Genomic DNA, 23,057 nt, shown 5'->3' with positions numbered 1-23,057 from the left:
ATACTGTACAAGTTGCAGGAGACCCAGCGGCTGCAGGAGGGACAGTACCAGGGGATCAGGGAGGACCTCAAAAACATCTACACCATCCTGGTCACCATTGCAGGGGTGCTGGCTGACATGGGCAAGACCGAAGAACAGCCCTCCACCTCCGCCGGCGCTAGTGGACAGGAGGCCCAGCCACAGGACCAACAGGCCACCAGCACCCCACCCCCTGCAGAAGGAGAACCACCCCGCAAACGGTCCCTGCAATCCAGGCAAAAGCCAGAGAACATTGGCAAGACCCCCACCAGGAAATAAGACTCTCCTGATTGTCACCTTTCTGTCCCACTCTGTCACCCTGTCCACCTTGAACTGCCATTACTCCCCTTCCTATACCCCATTGGACAATGCACCTGTGATACCAAGAGACTGGACTCTACCCTGGACTTTCCTCCACCATCACCCCAGCCCATTGCACATCCCTCTCTACTTATGAGCAATTAAATAAAGCACTTGGAATCTGTCAAATGGTTTAAATATTTATTAGTTCAACATTATCAAAGCATTGCAAGTCATATGTACAGTTAAATATACTTTGGAATGACCTTTGGTGGGCAGCAGTGCACATAGCAGGAGCCAGAGTGGGCCACAGAGATCTGAAAATAGAGATGCCAAAGGGTACAGTAAGTGGCAATAGACATAGGGAAATCAGGCTGCCATGTACAATGTCCAACCGAAAACTGAAAAGTTAAGTGAAGTTACAGTGTCTTACCTGTGTGTCACTGGAAGTACTGCTGTATTATATTACTTCTGTTGTCAACATCTTCTTCCTCTGCCTCCTCTTCCTCACTGTCCACAAGCTCCACCGCTGCCACAAGACCATCTCCAGGCTCATCTTCCTGCAGAAAAGGCACCTGGCGTCTCAGGGCCAGGTTGTGCAACATGCAACGATGATCTGGCACACCTTTTTGGGTGAGTAGTACAGAGATCCACTTGTCAGATGGATGCACCGGAACTTGGCCTTCAGGAGGCCGAAGGTCTTTTCAATAATCCTCCTTGTACGCCCATGTGCCTCATTGTAACGTTCCTCTGCCCTTGTCCTGGCATTCCTCACTGGGGTCAGTAGCCATGAGAGGTTGGGGTAAAAACAGTCACCTGCAAATATTGAGGGATACCTGTTAGACACACACACTAACCCTTAGGGACAACCCCATACCCAAACATCTACTTATACTGTGTGGGGGCTTTGAGCTCACCTATTAGCCACACCCAGTGCCTCTGGAGTTGGCCCATCACATGTGGGATGCTGCTATTCCTCAAGATGAAGGCGTCATGCACAGAGCCAGGATATTTGGCATTCACATGGGAGATGTACTGCTCCACCAAACACACCATCTGCACATTCATAGAGTGATAGCTTTTTCTATACTTGTTCATTTCTTGGGGATATGCCCCTGGGCATAAAAGTCAGCTTTCACTGTGGCCAAATCATCCACCTGGGGGAATATGATGTAGCTGCGCATGTGTTTCAGCAGGGCTGACAACACTCTGGTCAACATGTTGAAGAACATTGGCTGAGAAATCCCTAATGCAAGGCCACTGTTGTTTGGAAGGAACCACTTGCCAGGAAATGGAGCACTGACAGGACCTGCACTAGAGGGGGGATACCTGTGTGCTGGCGGATAGCTGACATCAGGTCTGGCTCCAATTGGGCACACAGTTCTTGGATTGTGGCCCGATCAAGTCTGTAGGTTAGGATAATATGTCTGTCCTCCATTGTCGCAAGGTCCACCAGGGGTCTGTACACCGGAGGATGTCGCCATCTCATATTCAGCCTCAGCGGTTGAAGCCTATGGAAGAAAACGGTGAGCAGAGGGTCATATTCACACATCTATTGCACTAATGATGATTTTTTTCCTTTACAGAACCAGTATGTGAATCTGGCAGCCAGTTGCTGTGCCAGTGTCTGCTGTGACGCAGTTAGGTGCCATGCCTTGTGCCCCCCTGAAATGCCGGCTGCCTGACCTGTGAGGAGGGACAAGTGGAAATTAGGTAATTCCGCTAGCGTTGTTTCCGTCGAAGACCACCGCACAACTTTGCATTGGTTATCATAGGGCCCTATGGGTTCAAGGAGCCAATGGCGATGTACGTCGGCGGTAACGGTGCGCACCGCCGCGGACGTGACCGCCATTTCCTATCTGTTCACTCACTTGCTACCTGACCTTCAACAGGAGAGGACCTACACTTCAAGTGCTGCTGTGACCTGTGTCTGGAAGCGAAAATGGCTCATGTGTCTGGGGAAAGGGCCCCTGCCTTCACTGCGGAGGAGTTGGAGAAACTGGTGGTTGGGGTGCTACCCCAGTACACGTTACTCTACGGTCCTCCACACAAACAGGTGAGTACACTGTGAGTATGATGCGTGGGCCATGAATGTATTGGGTGCTGTGTGTGTAAGCCACATGTAGGGGGGTCTGGGGGCTCCTGGGCAGAGTGCTGCATGTATAGTGGTCAATCTATGTGGTATGGGGATGGGAGGGATATGGTGGGCCATGAGGATGACAGTCGGGCGGTATGATTAATACCTTTTCTGCTGTCTTTTCCCTGCAGGTCAGCGCCCCCCAGAAAAAGGGTATTTGGCGTGCCATCGCCAAGGAGGTGTGGACCCTGGGGGTCTTTGACAGGCAGAGCACCCATTGCCGCAAAAGGTGGGAGGACCTGCGCTGCTGGGCAAAGAAGACGGCGGAGGCCCAGTTGGGGCTGGCCTCCCAACGAGGAAGGGGTGCTGTTAGAAATGGGGTCTTTGGTTGACAGTCAGGTTACCCCCAGTTCAAGCAAGGATCCTCACTCTAGTCAGGGTAAAAGAGAATCACCCTCAGCTAACCCCTGCATGCCTCCTTGGTAGTTTGGCAGAGCAGTAGGCTTAACTTCAGAGTGCTAGGTATAAAGTATTTGTACCAACACACACAGTAACTTAAGGAAAACACTACAAAATGACACAACACAGGTTTAGAAAAATTGGAAATAGTTATCTAACCAAAACAAGACCAAAACGACAAAAATACACAATACACAAGTCAAGTTATCAATTAAAAATCAAAAAGAGTCTTTAAGTAGTTTTAAACACATGCTAGCGCTGCTAGAGTGAAAATTTACCTGGTGCGGTCAAAAACAACCCCGTACGGGCGGGTGGGTGTCAAAAAGGGCTTGCGATGCATCGATATCACTCACGAGCGAGACCTTGAGTTGTTTCCCCCTTCTGCCGAGTCGGCGTACGTCAGTTCTTCTCTCCGCAGGAGAGCGATGCATCGATTCAGTCCACACATGCATCCAGGCAGGCCTTGCGTTGTTTTTGCACGCAAAACAATGGTTCGCATCAGAAATCCAGCTGCACGATGATCCGAAAACCACATAGCGCGGGTTGCGATCTCCCAGCCTCCGTCAGCGATGCTGCGCTTTGTTTCTCCAGCTTTGTGCGCCGATTCTTTGGTCACGTTGCCAGCGAGCGTCGATTCTCAGCCGCGGAGCCGGTGGCGTGTCGTTTCTTCAGCCGCAGATCGGAGTTGTGTCAATTTTTTCCCCGCACAGTGCTCTGTCCGTGGATTTCTTCCTTTTAGGCTGCCAGCTTCTCCTTTTAGGGTCCCAGGAACTGGATGGGCACCACAGGGCAGAGTAGGAGTCTCTCCAGAGACTCCAGGTGCTGGCAGAGAGAAGTCTTTGCTGTCCCTGAGACTTCAAATAACAGGAGGCAAGCTCTAAATCAAACCCTTGGAGATTTATTCTCAAGATAGAAGGCATACAAAGTCCAGTCTTTGCCCTCTTACTCTGGCAGAAGCAGCAACTGCAGGATAGCTCCACAAAGCACAGTCACAGGCAGGGCAGCTCTTCTTCCTTAGCTCTTCTCCAGGCAGAGGTTCCTCTTGTTTCCAGAAGTGTTTCTAAAGTCTGTGGTTTTGGGTGCCCTTCTTAGACCCAATTTCTCCTTTGAAGTAGGACTACTTCAAAGTAAAGTCTCTTTTGAATGTGAAATCCTGCCTTGCCCTGGCCAGGCCCCAGACACTCACCAGGGGGTTGGAGACTGCATTGTGTGAGGGCAGTCACAGCCCTTTCAGGTGTGAGTGACCACTCCTCCCCTCCCTTCTAGTACAGATGGCTCATCAGGATATGCAGGTTACACCCCAGCTCCCTTTGTGTCACTGTCTAGTGTGAGGTGCAACCAGCCCAACTGTCAAACTGACCCAGACAGGGAATCCACAAACAGGCAGAGTCACTGAGATGGTATAAGCAAGAAAATGCTCACTTTCTAAAAGTGGCATTTTCAAACACCGAATCTCAAAATCAACTTTACTAAACAATGTATTTTTAAATTGTGAGCTCAGAGACCCCAAACTCCACATGTCCATCCACTCTCAAAGGGAATCTACACTTTAATCAGATTTAAAAGTAGCCCCCATGTTAACCTTTGAGAAGGACCGGCCTTGTAACAGTGAAAAACAAATTTAGCAATATTTCACTGTAAGGACATGTAAACCACATTCCTGTATGTCCTACCTGAACCATACACTGCACCCTGCCCTTGTGGCTACCTAGGACATACCGTAGAGGTGTCTGACATGTAAGAAAAGGGAAGGTTCAGGCCTGGAAAGTGGGTACACTTGCAAAGTCGAATTTACAGTTAAAACTGCACACACAGACACTGCAGTGGCAGGTCTGAGACATGATTACAGAGCTACTTATGTGGGTGGCACAACCAGTGCTGCAGGCCCACTAGTAGCATTTGATTTACGGGCCCTCGGCACCTCTAGTGTACTGTACTAGGGACTTACTAATAAATCAAATATGCCAATCATATAAGCCAATTACATACACATTTTGTGAAGGAGCACTTGCACTTCAGCACTGGTTAGCAGTGGTAAAGTACCCAGAGTAAGAAAAACAGTAAAATCAGAGTCCAGCACACATCAACAACCTGGGGAACAGAGGCAAAAAGTTAAGGGAGACCACGCCAAGGATGAAAAGTCTAACAGGTGCCCGTCGCACCATGACCCCCCTGATTTTCCGCATCCTGGCAGTGGCCTATCCGGAGTTGGATGAGCGCATGAAGGCATCACAGCAGCCACAAGGGGGTGAGTACAGATTCTGAATCATGACTTTGCGCACGTTAAGAGTTACCAGGGTGGAGGATGTGGGCTATGTGTGCCCCTAGGCCAGGGCGAAGATGGCAGGGTAGGTCCCTTGTTGGACAGGCTCTGAAGCACTCCTACCCCAATAGTGTTAGTGGGCATCTACTACTGGGCAGGGTCCTGTGGGTTTCAGTTGTGCAGCTAATGGCGGTAGGCATTGTACCGCATGGGCTGGTGACTATCTGAGTAACTGGTAGTGCAGGGTCTAGTGCATAGGGCTGCTCCTTGTGTGTTGTGTACGCCAACGGTAGTGGTGTTGCTGGCATTGACCAAGTGTTTCCACTGTCTCTCCCCCCCTTTTTGTTTTGTCACCCTGTCCTTGTCTGCATTAGCATCATCTGGCAGAGGAGCAGAGGCACCAGCGAAGGAGGGAGCTGCATCCCACATGGGCCTGGAGGCCGAATCCATCGAGGGTGAGGGCACCAATGGGACAGAGGGCGAGGAGAGCACCACAATGGGGACAGGAGGGGAGACCACAGACAGCGACTCCTCCTCCGATGGAAGCTCCCTGGTGGTGGCGGACACCTCTGTGCCCACCCCCCATTGTGTTTCCCATGCCCGCTCACCCAGGAGGGTGGGCGACATCTCCTTGGCCCCAGGCACCTCAGGCCCTGCCCCAGTCAGCCCTGCTACCCTCAGTGAGGAGGCTATTGACCTCTTGAGATCCCTCACTGTTGGGCAGCCAACCAAACTGAATGCCATCCAGGGTGTCGAGAGGCATTTGCAACAAACAAATGCATACCTGGAGGGCATTCACTCTGGCGTTGCAGCCCAACAGAGAGCATTTCAGGTTCTGGCCTCAGCACTGATGGCAGCCCATGTACCTGTCTCTAGCCTCCTCCCTCCAACTTCCTCTACCCAGACCCAATCCCCTCAACCCCAGCCTATCCCAAGCGCACCTTCAGACCAGCATTCACCCAAATCAACACACAGAAGTGGCTCAGGCAAACACAAGCACCACACTTCATCTCACAGGCACTCACACAAGCACCATCCCCATGCAGACACACCAACATCCACTGCCTCCACTGTGTCCCCCTCCTCCTCATCGTCCACCTCCCTCCCAGTAGCATCATCACCCACACCTCATGCACTACATCCTCATCCACTACCTCCATCACCAGCATGCCCATCACAACACAACCCTCACGGGCAGTCACCACCCCCACATCCATGCACACGTCCCCCTTGACACCTCTCAGTGTGTCTGTGACCCCTCGTCCCAAAGTACACAAACGCAAGCACCCACCCACCCAACAGCCATCCACCTCACAACAGCATCCAGCCCAGGCACCTGCACCCAAACTCAGCAAACAGACACCTCCTACAACCACTCCCTCTTCCTCCACTCCCAAACCCTCTCGCTCTTCCCACCCCAGTGTCTCTAAGAAGCTTTTCCTGGCAAACATTGACCTCTTCCCTACCCCTCCGCCCCCGTCCTTCCCCTCATGCCAGGGTGTCCAGAACCCAGGCCAGCACCTCAGCCACCAAGTCGACGTCCGCTGTGGTACCTGCAACTCACAGAAGCTGAAAGGGGGCACCCATCAGCCCAGCCAGTGTGCCACCAACCCCTGCAAAGGACAAAACCATTCCGCCACCTGCCAAAGTGAAGAGGGGGACAGCATGCAGCAAGGGCAAGGAGCACGAACCACCCAGCAGTGCCTCCTCAAAAACTCCTGCTGCCAGACCCAAGGTCACACCACCATCTGCCAAGGTGAGGAAGGGGCAGAAAACACCAGGCAAGGCACTTCAGCCGGCGGAGGCTGTAGGTGAAGGCCTGGTGGCTACCATTACAACCGCCAGCCCCGCCACCTGCACTTCGGCCAGCCCCGCCGCTAGCACAGCCACCTGCACTGCCACCTGCACCGCCGCTAGCACCACTACTGTCAGCAGCAGCAGCCCCAGTGGGAAGCCGTCCGAGGCTGAGGGAGAAGGGCTGGAGCCTCCCTCCACCACTGGCAGCACCTGCAACACGGCCAGCACCGCCACCTGCACCGCCGATTGCACCGCCGCAGGCCCCGCCACCTGCACCACTGACAGTAGGACCACTACCAGCAGCAGCAGCCCCAGTGGGCAGCCATCCAAGGCTCCAGGAGAAGGGCTGGAGCCTCCCACCACCACTACAGCACCCCCACCAGCACAGCACTACCACCAGTTTGCAGCCTTAGCCGCCGCAGAATGGAGTATAGCCCTGCCTCCATGGACTATCATGCAACCTGTTCCCTGCAAATCGCGTGCCTCAGACACCCAGGTGAGAGACTGTGACCTTGCACCATCCAGGATGAAGCACACTGGGCACAAAGCCCCCACCAGAACCAGTGGAAGAAGGCATCCACTCACCCCCTGCTTGGCAGGATGAAGCACACTGGGCACAAAGCCCCCTCCAGAACCAGTGGAGATATGCATCCACTCACCCTATCCTTGGCAGGATGAAGCACACTGGGCACAAGGCCCACTCCAGGACCAGTGGAAGAAGCCATCCACTTGGAAAACTATGGCCTTGCACTCCCCAGGATCAAGCAGTTGGCAAACCACCCACTTGAGAGACTTGTGAGACTGTGGCCTTGCTCTCCCCAGGACCAAGCAGTGGGCAAACCACCTACTAGAGAGACTGTGGCCTTGCACTCCCCAGGACCAAGCAGTGGGCATGGAGCCCCCTCGAGGAGCAGTGGTGTTATTCCATCTTCCGGCTGAGGTGCCCCTCTTCCCCATCCCCCTGAGGTGCCTGTGTGTTTTCGACCTGATGCCCCTGCAGTGTGCTCTCCGTATTGATTTTTGGCCCAATGGCCCACGGACATTTTGAATGGACAATGTACAGTCTTATGTACATATTGTATATTTTTGTAACTACTGTTTTTCTATTTATTCCGTATATCTGCCTATTTCTAAAATATCACAGTTTAACTCAATTCCTTTTGTTCTCGCGTTCTTCCAGGCGGTTACGGGTTGTTGATGCATGTGTTTGTGCGTATGGTGTTGTGGGTGAGGGTAGGGTGGGGGTGTTGTGTGTTGCGTGTGTGTGTCACTCTCTTTTTCCTCCCCATCCCCTGTGTCCTAGGTGCAGTACTCACTGTGGTCATTGCCACCGCCTTTCGTATTCCTAGTAGATGAGGAGGTAGACCAGTATGGGCAGGACCTGCAGCTCGCGCTCCATGGCGTCCTGGTTCTTCGTGAGTGTCAAGAGGTGAGTGATTTCCCTTCCAAGTCCTGTTTCCACTGTGCTTTTGATGGCATTGGTACCGCCCCGGAAAAGCTGTCAGATTGGCAGGTTGTGATGGGGTGGGTGGTACATTGTCTTCCACCTGGCTGTTGGCGTTTACCGCCACGGTGTTTGTTGCTACCTCTGTGGATGTCGGAGTGTTAAAGTGGCTGGCTGTGCTGGTGGTTGCCACCGTGGTCGTGATCCCATTTTTTTTACTGCCGGCCTGTTGGCGGTATTATCGCCACTTTAACACCGACCACCAGGGTTGTAATGAGGGCCAAACGGGTATAAGAAAGGCACCCAAAATCAAAGACTTTAGAACACTTCTGGAAACCAAGAGGAACCTCTACCTGGAGAAGAGCTGAACAGCTGAGGAAGAAGAGCTGCCCTGCCTGTGACTGTGCTTTGTGGCGCTATCCTGTAGTTGCTGCTTCTGCCTGTGCAAAAGGACAAAGTCCAGTCTTAGGCATCCACTCTAGATCCAGTGGGGAATCGCTTTTTCTGACTATTGATTAACGTCCCTATTAGTCACCCTTTAATCCCCCTTAGATTATATCTTGGGGTAAGGACCCCGTCGGATAGATTATGGCTTCGTCCAATCCAATACTGAGGAGGATCTAGGTTTCCCCAGAACTCCAGCAATACTGTGAAGGACTTCAAGAAATCCTTCTCCTTGCGGGCTCTAGTAGTTTACCCTGGATCAAGTTTGTGAAAGCCACTCTGGGGGAGATTGGGTTGGAATGTGTGTGCCCAGACAGAGGCAAACTCATTTTCTAAGTCTATTATTAAAAAGCCTTTTGGCATTTTAAAGACTCCTTTATACCATCCCGGTTCAGTCGAGGTACAATGAGAAATGCCTTTCTCTCAGTTACGGATTCTTTCTATAGAGAAGTTTTTTTTAGATGAGATTGAGCCACCTCCCCCAGCTAGGTGTTTATTTTTGTTATTTCGTTATGGGACCATACCCCTTTATTCTTTCGCAGCAAAATGGACTAAAAACCTGAATACGGCTGACCGGCAATGTCCAGCCTTTGTTGCCCTTGAATAAACCATTGAGCATGTTTTGTTTCTTTGCCTGGCCTATATGGCTAGTAGACATTGTTGGATTCTTCTGGTGTATTAGAGAGCACAAAGTTGCCAATAGGATGCTCAAGACAAAGTTGAACAAGCCTGTGATCTATGCCTTTACTCGCTTTTTGTTGGCCATGTGGAAAGCTAGAGCAAAGATTTGTGCTGCTCATGAGATTTAAGCTAATGTAGTTGCCTAGCATGTGTGATATGATGGACACTCCCGCAACTTATTACAATCTAGTTTATGTGTTCTGGAATTTTTATAATTTGCTGTATTTGTTTTTTGTATTCATTTAATGTAATCCTATAGTTCTAGTTTTGGATGAATTAGGCCCTCATTATGACATTGGCGGTACTGTCAGAATACCGCTGATGCCAAGGGTGCCAGAAGACTGCCGGCGGCCTTCTGGCCGCCACATTATGGACACTGCAAGATTGCCACCACAATAAGGACGGAACTCCTGCAGTAGCCATGCTGGCGGACGGTGGCGCCCTGGTGCTGCTATCTCCAGCACTGCCCCACCAGTGGAACGCCGCCATCCGTATTAGGCCATTACTATGGCCTGGCGGTGTCCTGCTGGTGGGGAGCTGCTGGCAGTGGTAGCGCCCCTTCCCGTTCCCTGCCAGACGATCTTCTCGCCGGACAAGTGAGTGCGTGTTGCATGTCAGTGTGTATGTGTATGTCTCTATGAATGCGTGCCTGAATGCGTGATGGTATGTATGAGTAAATGCGTGCATGGAAGTGTAGGTAAATGGGTGTATGCGTGCTGCGTGTGGGTGTCTGTGTGCGTTTATGGGGAAGGGAGGGTGTGGGTTGATGGGAGCTGTGACTGTAGGAGGGTGGGGGCGATGTGAGTGTGTGTGGCTGTTTGCGTGTATGGCTGGGGGGCAGTTGTGTGGTGGGTGCATGTCTGCGTGTGCATGAATAGGTGTCATGTCTGCAGGTGTGTGAGTGTATGGTGGTGTGTGTGAATGAATCAGGGGTGGGAGGTGTGTGTTTGAATGGGTGGGTGAGGGGGGTGATTAAATGGGGGCGGGACGCTGAGTTTGGATGGGGTGGGTGGAGGGGTTAGGTGCTTTCTGGTGGAGGGGAGCTGGCTACCGGTGACAGGGAAGGAATTCCCTGTCACCGGTAGGCCCTACCGCCATGGTTTTTGTGGCGTTGCCAATGCCACGGAAACCATGGCGGTAGGCTGGCTCATAATGCCGCTGCCGGTACTCTGTGGGCCTCAAGGTCGGAGATGAATATCTCTGGCCCGGCAGTTCATGGCGGAATGAGTGATGATGTGGCGGGTTGGCAGTGGTATATACCGTCAGCCTGTTGGCGGTGATACCACCACATTAACCCCGGTGGTCAAAAGACCGCCAGGGTCATAATGACCTCCTTAGTGTTTAATGATTGCTCTATTTTTGTGTGCAAAGTGTTTATATTTATGTGTACATAGTCCTTGCTTTAACTTATTTATTTATTTATTACGTATGTTTTATTTCTCTGTTTTTTTGTACTTTTATGACTAATAACCAAAATAAAGTTTTGCTTGCTTGCTAATGCTTCAAAAGAAAAAATTAATAACTCCGCCTACCCTCCCAAACTCTGCCATGTTGTTCATTCCCTATCACACTCTCCTATCCCTCTCCATGTTTTACTTACCTCCTCTCACCATCCCATCCTACTGTGTTGTTGATGCACCTCAAAGCATTCTTGCGTTATCTCTCACACTTCATTGCTAACCACCTCCCATCCTTCCATGTGCTTACTGTCCCACACCAAACACTCCATGTATATACTTACCCACTCCCACCCTCACTAATTCTTGCTTGCAACCTCCCGCCCTATCATGTGTTATTCACCCCAAACCTTTCTGTCCCACATAGAAATACCCAAAACTGTCAGACTGCTTGCTTTTTCTAACTGGAAAATAAGCTACAGAAAACATACTATTGTAAACTATAAATCATATGCTTAATAAATAACACATTTTTATGCTTTGCAGTGACACAGAAAAAGTAAGAATATTACATCATTAACTTATTAAAATGAGGAAAACATGATTAGATCTATAAAAGCACAATATAATCTAAAAGATAAATAAATTCAAGCCCTTTCAGGAGCCAATAGAGCCTCCCAAGTTGTACTTTAGTTGTTTTACTTAGCTATTGTAAACTAGTTAATAGTTGGGAAAAAAACAATTTACACTACATCATGGATCTAGGTGATGCATTATGTAAACATATACATTATCTTAATAAAAAAATGTATAGGCATCCTGATTTATATTACCTCATACAATATAATACCATCTACTCAATCAAACTAGGAAACCTATATTATGGTGACACCCTACATTCTATTGACCCTTTATACCTAGATATTACAACTGCTTTAAACACAACAATTAATTTATCTTGAATTCTGGACTAATGCAATGTATTATTGCATATCCTACTTCAATATTTAAAAATACTCAAATCTCCGATATCTTCAATCCACATAACAGAGAAAAACAAGGAATTCCACACACCAATGGAACATGCATTACACTTGAAATAAATATTTTTTAGACATGTGCTATTTTGAAAAACTACCCAAGAGTAATACAAATTCCAAATGAAAATTATGTTGCTGCTGCACTTACTTCTTTTTACATTAATACAATTACAAAAACACTCCAAGTTTCTATGCTAATAAACAAATGAAAAAACTGGAATAGCACTGTAACAAAAATCTACCGCTGTTAAGCTAACACAAATCTAAATACTAACACACAGTTACACCAATACAACAAATAGTAACGGTTTACACTTCAACAACATTACACATACCTAATAGTATAACAACTTCATCACAAACAGCAAGTACAACATACTCCAATAAAAAAAGAAAAAACATTCAACACATCCACATATAGTTTCTACTCCTCTTAAAAGAAATGAAAACATCTAGCATAAGGTTCAATTTCTAAAAAATATCATTATAATAAAACAATTATAAGCATTGACAACAGAACTAACTATGAGCATAGCACTACAAGTACTAATATAAAACAAAAATTGGTGAACACTTTCACAAACAAATACTACTACACTAGAATACATTTGCATAATTTGAAATCAAGTATGGTATAGACATTCCTTAAACATATTACAAACATTAAGGTCCTCATTATGTGTCTGGTGCTCCATGGACCCATGTGTCCCTGCACTGCCCATGCCAAATGCATGGGCAGTGCAGGGGCCTCCCTGGGGCCCACTGCACACCATCTCTGCCAACCATTACATGGCGGTGACACAGCCATGTAATCTCTGGTGGAGAAGAAACTTGTAATCCCCAGGGCAGCGCTGCTTGCAGGGCTTCCCTGGTGGATTAGGACCATCAGCACCGCCAGACTGACGAAAACTCGTAATCTGGCAGTGCTGGCAGTCTGACCGTGGCGCTACTGCCTAGGTCCTACTGTGGCAGTCGGATTGCCACATTGGTGGAAGTCCAACTGCCACTGCGGCCCTGGCGATCTTAAGACTGCCAGAGTCATAATGACCCCCTTAATGATTCTAAAAGTTTCTCTAAAGTCTCTGTCACCAAAGTTTTAGCAAAGTGGTGCAATTCATGTATTTCGTATGCCACAATAACTAGGACAGAAGAACCAAACATGTTCAATTGTTTCAGGCCAGGTTACACAGAGTGGACAATGATCATCTCTAGAATTTGCCACTTGCCCCCAACTAGCTGTAAACGAGGCAAGCAGTAAAGTCCCCTATCTGAATTGAAGATAGAGCTTCCTGGCAATAGGGGGCACTATTTCTTCCAGGAACTGCTCTTTCTGAAAGTTATCTTTTCATATTAGGAAGGCGGAAGTCAGAGGACCTATTTGGCACTGCCCAAAGGCCTTCTTTACCTGCCCTTTAGAGATCGCACTTGCCTCTTCCGGAGAGGTCCACAAGTGGTCAAGCCCAATGTACACTAATGTTGTTCTCACATGCCAAATCCATGGAAGATCACTTGCACCTGAAAGGGACAAGATTTCGTCCACCACCTTCAGGTAGAGGCTGAGTTCTGGATTTGCCCACAGCCTCTGGCAAAACAAGAGGGGTCAAAGCCTGGCTACTTCTGTAATACATTTTACCCCATGTCTGTTCGCAGGAGAAGCAATGATGTACTAATTGGGAGACCAATCAGCTGCCTCATGAAAGGATTTTCAACAAATATTACATAGACTAGAACACATTTGTATAATTTGAAATCAATTATGGAATGGACACTCCTTAAACATATTACAAACATTCAATGTTGGAAGAATGCAATATAACTCCAAATAACACAACTAGATATGTAATGCTTGCTAAGCATACATTATCAAAGACAAAATGCCACTTTGTTCTTTGAAAAATGGAATGACCTTCCCATACATCCCACCACAATTACTTTTACAAGATTTAGAAGTGATATTGGAATGTTACCAAGCGAGTCACTGTTATCATTAACTGGTGCAATAGTCAATGTACCCGCTGATGTAACAATAACTGCTGCAATTTTACCAAGACAAATAAATGATGAAATGACAATTCAAATCAATTTTTTTTAAAATTCATTAGCATACCAAACGTTTACACACTTTTAAAATGTTAGACAAAGTAAAGTGAAGGATACTGCACTATGGCTTGCAACAAACAGCACAAAGTTGCAAGAATATGGAGTAATAGTTAAGCCAAATTGGATCTTTATTCTGCAAGAATTAGCAGATACTACTTACATAACATAAGCAACAGATTCTTTAGACAATTCTGACAACATGAAAGCAGAAAATCTAGAAATCTTATTAACTAATGTGAAATATTACCACTGCCAGCCTCAATATATTATGCTTAGCACCTGCAGGACATAGTACTCCAAGACGTTTATATGAAGAGAAAGAGTCATAATTTCTACATTTTCCTACAATTTCCTGTGAAGAACACAGACATAAGGTGCGACCACCACATTACAACCCGGTGGTCAGGGTTGTAACCAGCCATGGCGGTGTTGAACTCAGCACCGCCTGGCTGATTGCAACCCCACTTTCCGCCAGCCTTTCTGCTGGAAAGCCAGTGCTGGTGGCCATAGGTAGGCCCATGCACTGCCCATGCATTACCCAGCACCGTTGGAATGCGCACTGTCTGCTTTGCAAACAGTACACATTCAGAGGGTGCTGGAGCACAACTATATTGGCCTTGACTTCTTAAGTGAGTTGAGACCAATATTGTAGCACTGTTCCCACCGGGCAGCCCAGAGGGAACCGTGTCCTACAATGTTCCCACTGGTCAGCCGGATGGGAATTTTGTAATATGCTCGGGGGCATCACCGCCATGGCGGTGGCGTTCTCCTCAGGAGTTTGTCGGAACATCCAGTTTGGCAGTCCCAAACTGACAGTAATGCCCATAGTAATCAACAAAGAAAGTTTCCTGTACATTATTGTACCATGTCAACAGGAATTAAGGAACTGACTGAAGAGTTGCAGGGTGAGCTACTAATATTTTCTTTAAGCTGCAAAAATGCATAGTAAACAAATCCAATGTAAGACTTACACTCCTGTACGTAAATATTTCACATATGTTCTCCTAATTACTGCTAAAGATATTAAACAAACACAACTTAGAAAATATTATACATTATAATGAAGGATAAAAAATAAGAAAAACAAACTTGTTCCCTCTTTATCAGCAGCCAAAACTAAATAGCATAATTTAATAAGCATACTAGTAAGAATACAACAACAACAAGAATATACAGAACTATTTCAAAATATGACTTGTAAAAACAAATGCAAGTTAATTCAAGAAGATCCTATTAGACTTTGAAGACATTTTAATATTCAAGTGCAACAATTTTTAATTGCATTTCACTGAAAGACAGTAATACCATGGGAAAAGTTGATGACTTAAGAAAACATGTGGAAACATCCGTCCACCAAACTCCCAACAAGGAGACTGTCACAGTGCTGGCCGTCTCCTCACCAGCCCCGTTACAACTTCCCACTGGGTTGACCAGCAGAAATCAAGGTTTTCTGCTGGTCAGCCCAGTGGGAAAGGTGCAACAGCATTGTTCCCGGCTCATAATTAAGCCGGCGGCAATGCTGCCACACGCAGGGTGCATGAGTGGGTGCATTTCAAGGGTGCTGGGCAGGCGTGTCCCCGCACTGCCCATGCCATAGGCATGGACAATGCAGGTGCCTCCCTGTGGTCCCCTGCATTTGTTCTCCACCAGCATTTTCATGGTGGTGAAACCACCATGAAAATGCTGGTGGAGAACAAGGTTGTAATCAGCAGGGTGGCACTGAGTTCAGCACTGCCCTGGCTGATTACAACCAGGACCGCCATCAGCCCGTTGGGATCTTGGATCCTGGCGGGGACGGCGGTAGGTTGGCGCTGCGACGATCCAACTGACACTGGGAGTCTGCGGTCTTGTGACCGCCAGACTCGTAATGCCCCTATATTTTTAAAAAGAGAACCATCAGAATGCTATACCAACTACAATTACATTTACAAGCTTGGAAAGCAAACATGTATTTACAATGTATATTAGATGCCTATGTTTGTGAAGTATTTATCATATTGTATATCGGTACATCACAAAGAAGCATTAGTAAACTATTATCTTAAGCTGCAAAATAGGTCCACTATAGTTCAAATATTAAAGAACTAAAACACATAGGAACAACATTTACAGTACAGAAATAAGTGTACAGGAAGCTATTTACCACCTTCTGCAAATACCATTAACAAAAGTTCAAGATCAATTATATTTGCAACTACTAACCCACCAGAGAAAGCACATTTAATGGATGACTTGGAAACCATACATTCTTTACCAGATTAATCAACTGACATCAAATGACAATATTATAGTCAAATACAGCAGGGAACCAAAAACATTATAACAATGTATATTAGCAGATTATGCATCCTGTGTCAACCACATTCCAAAAAAGAGGAAAAAATGACAACAGAAATGTACTTCACAAAACTAATTTTAGTTCAGGTGCAGAAGAATTAGAAATAATACCCTACAACACAGATCCTAACAATGCACCCATACAAACAACACACAATTCACAATCAAGACAACATAACAACATTATACCCTTCTGCAGATTTAACAAAGAAAATGAGAGTGAAAGTAATTATCAAAATGTATGAATGCTTTACTCCCCCACTAAGGGAGCAACACAAAATTATTGGCAATAACACATATTATGAATGATATATGCAAGTTAATATCCTCCTTTGTCACTGGTAATAAGCAAAATTAAACTTAATTAGCAGATTTAAAACAACAAAAACAAATTAATGATGAACAAAATGCTTATGATATCAGATATCAGGTATCAGAAGTGATAGTACAGAAACAAACATCACAAACTCTTTTTTACCCCATGAACACTACTTTGACGTAATGCGTAAATTGACCATAGAACAAAGAAGCTTTATATACCATCATTCACCATTGTTCAAAATAAAAGACATTCCGTGCTATGCATTCTGTTTTGGTGACGCAGGAGTTGGGAAACGTTTTCCAATTATTCCTCTTTATCAAACTCTATTACACTATTATAATACAGAAACTGGGGAAAACCCCAACAATATGTATATTACTTACTGCTCCAACTGGAAAAGCAGCACATATTAATAAAGAAACACTACATAGCACACTCAAAATTCCAGCATGACACGGTTTCATATATAAACCACTATCACGTGAACAAAGAACTATTCTTCAAAAGTAACTAATGCATCAAAAAGTGGTAAAAATTCATGAAATGTCAATGGAAGGTGAAAATATGTTCAATTTTATATAATTTTTAAATAACAGACTACAAGAGATAATAACATCAAATCTGCCTTGTGTTGAGAATTAAATTTAATGAATTAAATTCCTTATCTGATTCAAACATTTTTGAAGACTTAAAATACTCTCACGGACCTCTTAGTACCAACTTATAGACAACACACTTCAAACTGTTTCACCTAACGAAAACTATGAGAACAAAATTCCCTTCCTTTTGAACAATTACAAAAAGATTGTGAGAAGGAAAACTTACAAGTAAAAAAAGTACAATGAATCATGTTAAATAATAGTAAATACAATTAATAATGAAGTTATAATGCAACATATCAAACAATGGTCACTTTCAACTATTACAACAAATAACACCGTGGCTTCTAATCTCACAGAACGAGTGAAACAAAAAATATTAGAAAAATTAGAAAATGATCCAAGTAAAACTATGTTATGATCTAACTTGTAATATAGCAATCAATGGTGGAGTTATTATTGGAGCATCAAAAATAGTTGCATTTGAAAATAAACATTAACAATACACCAACAATTTAGTTCAATGTGATAATCAAATGTTTGGTAAAATTAGAAGGCAACATAGTCAACACTTCTATCATCCTTCAGTTCGACACCAATACAACCAATTTTTAGACAATTCCCCCCCAAATTTTTTTACTGCTTTTATACATTAAAATTCCCCTTGTGACAATCATCAGCCAAAACAATACATAGAACCAAAGGCAACAGACCTGTGGGGAACAGGGAGGAACAAACCCCTGCAACACTTGGTATTTCATTCACTGTTTACACTTGGCACGGCAAGAGGGCAAATGACCTGGATATATAAGACACTGACCGACATGGGACACCCTTAAACATGCTTAAAGCCCAATGGGAGAGGTTATTGGGCACAAAATAGTAGACGCAGACTGGGTAAACATGCTTGCCTATCCCCAGAAGGTGCCCTGTAACACACGTTTAAAATATATCCAATTCAATTATCTACATATGATGTACCTCAGCCCCCACAGGCTTGAGGTGATCTATGGAGGAGATGCTAAATGTTGCCCAAAATGCCAGACACAATATGCTGACTTCAAACACATGGTTTGGGATTGCTCCACATTCCAACCCTTCTGGGATGCAGTCTTAAAACGTTTGGTGGAAAAGATTGGAAGAGCACCGCCATGAACGTTGAAAGAGTGTTTGTTGGGATGCTTTCCCAGGCCGGTGAGACACAAGGTGGGCACAAGGTTCATAGACTTGACCCTTAATCCAGCCAAATGCATGATTTCAATGGCTTGGAAATCCCACTAAGTGCTGGCGGCCACTACCTAGGTGAGAGATGTTTCTGCCTGGTCTGGGGCTGAGGAGAGAGCCCTCCAAAGGGAGGACACTAAAGGCCTCAGGAAACAACCGCTGGCAGAGCTATGGCAGGACATATTGAATAACTGGGACACCCCAACTGACCTACTGGTAAATAGTGAACCAACCACAACAGACGATGAAGACACCAGTAGTAGGCATACCCTAGATTAGACTTAATTTAGCAACCAGACTGCCCTGACCAAGAGCAGAAATTGGGGACAAATGAAGGTAGTATTACACACAACCACGCCCCTCTTTTACCCTATATTTGGAGATACTGTAGTCCTAAGAGACAAAAGCGGGCCCACCTTAGTGCTCAGCCTATATTGCCCTCCAGTCACAATAGCTAATGCAGGTCTGGCCTGGCAGTTCGGGCTGGACTGTTCCCATGAGGAACAGGGTCAAGACTGATTTGCATACGGCTGGGTCCGAACTGGGGTGGCATGGTGAGCAAAAGAACGATGGATTAAACCCAGATCTGTGACTGGGGGTGAGTGTTTGCATTGTCAGCACTCCGTCCATCATCCTTTTGTGTTACTAATGTTGCCCTAAGTGGGAAGGGTATGCCCAGACGTGGGTCCCTTGCTCACTGTGCCACTGGAATCAAGCTAGCCTGGCTGAAGAAGGGTGATACCCTGAAACCGGTCCCAGGATGCTTGTTCCCGGTCCAGGGAGGACCTGGCCTGGCAGTTCGGGCTGGACTGTTCCCATGAGGAACAGGGTCAAGACTGATTTGCATACGGCTGGGTCCGAACTGGGGTGGCATGGTGAGCGAAAGAACGATGGATTAAACCCAGATCTGTGACTGGGGGTGAGTGTTTGCAATGTCAGCACTCCGTCCATCATCCTTTTGTGTTACTAATGTTGCCCTAAGTGGGAAGGGTATGCCCAGACGTGGGTACCTTGCTCACTGTGCCACTGGAATCAAGCTAGCCTGGCTGAAGAAGGGTGATACCCTGAAACCGGTCCCAGGATGCTTGTTCCCGGTCCAGGGAGGACCTGGCCTGGCAGTTCGGGCTGGACTGTTCCCATGAGGAACAGGGTCAAGACTGATTTGCATACGGCTGGGAACGATGGATTAAACCCAGATCTGTGACTGGGGGTGAGTGTTTGCAATGTCAGCACTCCGTCCATCATCCTTTTGTGTTACTAATGTTGCCCTAAGTGGGAAGGGTATGCCCAGACGTGGGTCCCTTGCTCACTGTGCCACTGGAATCAAGCTAGCCTGGCTGAAGAAGGGTGATACCCTGAAACCGGTCCCAGGATGCTTGTTTCCGGTCCACGGAGGACCTGCCCTGGCAGTTCGGGCTGGACTGTTCCCATGAGGAACAGGGTCAAGACTGATTTGCATACGGCTGGGTCCGAACTGGGGTGGCATGGTGAGCAAAAGAACGATGGATTAAACCCAGATCTGTGACTGGGGGTGAGTGTTTGCATTGTCAGCACTCCGTCCATCATCCTTTTGTGTTACTAATGTTGCCCTAAGTGGGAAGGGTATGCCCAGACGTGGGTCCCTTGCTCACTGTGCCACTGGAATCAAGCTAGCCTGGCTGAAGAAGGGTGATACCCTGAAACCGGTCCCAGGATGCTTGTTTCCGGTCCAGGGAGGACCTGGCCTGGCAGTTCGGGCTGGACTGTTCCCATGAGGAACAGGGTCAAGACTGATTTGCATACGGCTGGGTCCGAACTGGGGTGGCATGGTGAGCAAAAGAATGATGGATTAAACCCAGATCTGTGACTGGTTGTGAGTGTTTGCATTGTCAGCACTCCGTCCATCATCCTTTTGTTTTACTAATGTTGCCCTAAGTGGGAAGGGTATGCCCAGACGTGGGTCCCTTGCTCACTGTGCCACTGGAATCAAGCTAGCCTGGCTGAAGAAGGGTGATACCCTGAAACCGGTCCCAGGATGCTTGTTTCCGGTCCAGGGAGGACCTGGCCTGGCAGTTCGGGCTGGACTGTTCCCATGAGGAACAGGGTCAAGACTGATTTGCATACGGCTGGGTCCGAACTGGGGTGGCATGGTGAGCAAAAGAACGATGGATTAAACCCAGATCTGTGACTGGGGGTGAGTGTTTGCATTGTCAGCACTCCATCCATCATCCTTTTGTGTTACTAATGTTGCCCTAAGTGGGAAGGGTATGCCCAGACGTGGGTCCCTTGCTCACTGTGCCACTGGAATCAAGCTAGCCTGGCTGAAGAAGGGTGATACCCTGAAACCGGTCCCAGGATGCTTGTTTCCGGTCCAGGGAGGACCTGGCCTGGCAGTTCGGGCTGGACTGTTCCCATGAGGAACAGGGTCAAGACTGATTTGCATACGGCTGGGTCCGAACTGGGGTGACATGGTGAGCAAAAGAACGATGGATTAAACCCAGATCTGTGACTGGGAGTGAGTGTTTGCATTGTCAGCACTCTGTCCATCATCCTTTTGTGTTACTAATGTTGCCCTAAGTGGGAAGGGTATGCCCAGACGTGGGTCCCTTGCTCACTGTGCCACTGGAATCAAGCTAGCCTGGCTGAAGAAGGGTGATACCCTGAAACCGGTCCCATGATGCTTGTTTCCGGTCCAGGGAGGACCTGGCCTGGCAGTTCGGGCTGGACTGTTCCCATGAGGAACAGGGTCAAGACTGATTTGCATACGGCTGGGTCCGAACTGGGGTGGCATGGTGAGCAAAAGAACGATGGATTAAACCCAGATCTGTGACTGGGGGTGAGTGTTTGCATTGTCAGCACTCCATCCAACATCCTTTTGTGTTACTAATGTTGCCCTAAGTGGGAAGGGTATGCCCAGACGTGGGTCTCTTGCTCACTGTGCCACTGGAATCAAGCTAGCCTGGCTGAAGAAGGGTGATACCCTGAAACCGGTCCCAGGATGCTTGTTTCCGGTCCAGGGAGGACCTGGCCTGGCAGTTCGGGCTGGACTGTTCCCATGAGGAACAGGGTCAAGACTGATTTGCATACGGCTGGGTCCGAACTGGGGTGGCATGGTGAGCAAAAGAACGATGGATTAAACCCAGATCTGTGACTGGGGGTGAGTGTTTGCATTGTCTGCACTCCGTCCATCATCCTTTTGTGTTACTAATGTTGCCCTAAGTGGGAAGGGTATGCCCAGACGTGGGTCCCTTGCTCACTGTGCCACTGGAATCAAGCTAGCCTGGCTGAAGAAGGGTGATACCCTGAAACCGGTCCCAGGATGCTTGTTTCCGGTCCAGGGAGGACCTGGCCTGGCAGTTCGGGCTGGACTGTTCCCATGAGGAACAGGGTCAAGACTGATTTGCATACGGCTGGGTCCGAACTGGGGTGGCATGGTGAGCAAAAGAACGATGGATTAAACCCAGATCTGTGACTGGGGGTGAGTGTTTGCATTGTCAGCACTCCGTCCATCATCCTTTTGTGTTACCAATGTTGCCCTAAGTGGGAATGGTATGCCCAGACGTGGGTCCCTTTGTTCACTGTGCCACTGGAATCAAGCTAGCCTGGCTGAAGAAGGGTGATACCCTGAAACCGGTCCCAGGATGCTTGTTTCCGGTCCAGGGAGGACCTGGCCTGGCAGTTCGGGCTGGACTGTTCCCATGAGGAACAGGGTCAAGACTGATTTGCATACGGCTGGGTCCGAACTGGGGTGGCATGGTGAGCAAAAGAACGATGGATTAAACCCAGATCTGTGACTGGGGGTGAGTGTTTGCATTGTCAGCACTCCATCCATCATCCTTTTGTGTTACTAATGTTGCCCTAAGTGGGAAGGGTATGCCCAGACGTGGGTCCCTTGCTCACTGTGCCACTGGAATCAAGCTAGCCTGGCTGAAGAAGGGTGATACCCTGAAACCGGTCCCAGGATGCTTGTTTCCGGTCCAGGGAGGACCTGGCCTGGCAGTTCGGGCTGGACTGTTCCCATGAGGAACAGGGTCAAGACTGATTTGCATACGGCTGGGTCCGAACTGGGGTGGCATGGTGAGCAAAAGAACGATGGATTAAACCCAGATCTGTGACTGGGGGTGAGTGTTTGCATTGTCAGCACTCCGTCCATCATCCTTTTGTGTTACTAATGTTGCCCTAAGTGGGAAGGGTATGCCCAGACGTGGGTCCCTTGCTCACTGTGCCACTGGAATCAAGCTAGCCTGGCAGAAGAAGGGTGATACCCTGAAACCGGTCCCAGGATGCTTGTTTCCGGTCCAGGGAGGACCTGGCCTGGCAGTTCGGGCTGGACTGTTCCCATGAGGAACAGGGTCAAGACTGATTTGCATACGGCTGGGTCCGAACTGGGGTGGCATGGTGAGCAAAAGAACGATGGATTAAACCCAGATCTGTGACTGGGGGTGAGTGTTTGCATTGTCAGCACTCCGTCCATCATCCTTTTGTGTTACTAATGTTGCCCTAAGTGGGAAGGGTATGCCCAGACGTGGGTCCCTTGCTCACTGTGCCACTGGAATCAAGCTAGCCTGGCTGAAGA

The sequence above is a fragment of the Pleurodeles waltl genome, chromosome 6 (assembly GCF_031143425.1).
Source record: "Pleurodeles waltl isolate 20211129_DDA chromosome 6, aPleWal1.hap1.20221129, whole genome shotgun sequence".
Classification (NCBI taxonomy): Eukaryota; Metazoa; Chordata; class Amphibia; order Caudata; family Salamandridae; genus Pleurodeles; species Pleurodeles waltl.
This window is presented reverse-complemented; position numbering follows the sequence as displayed.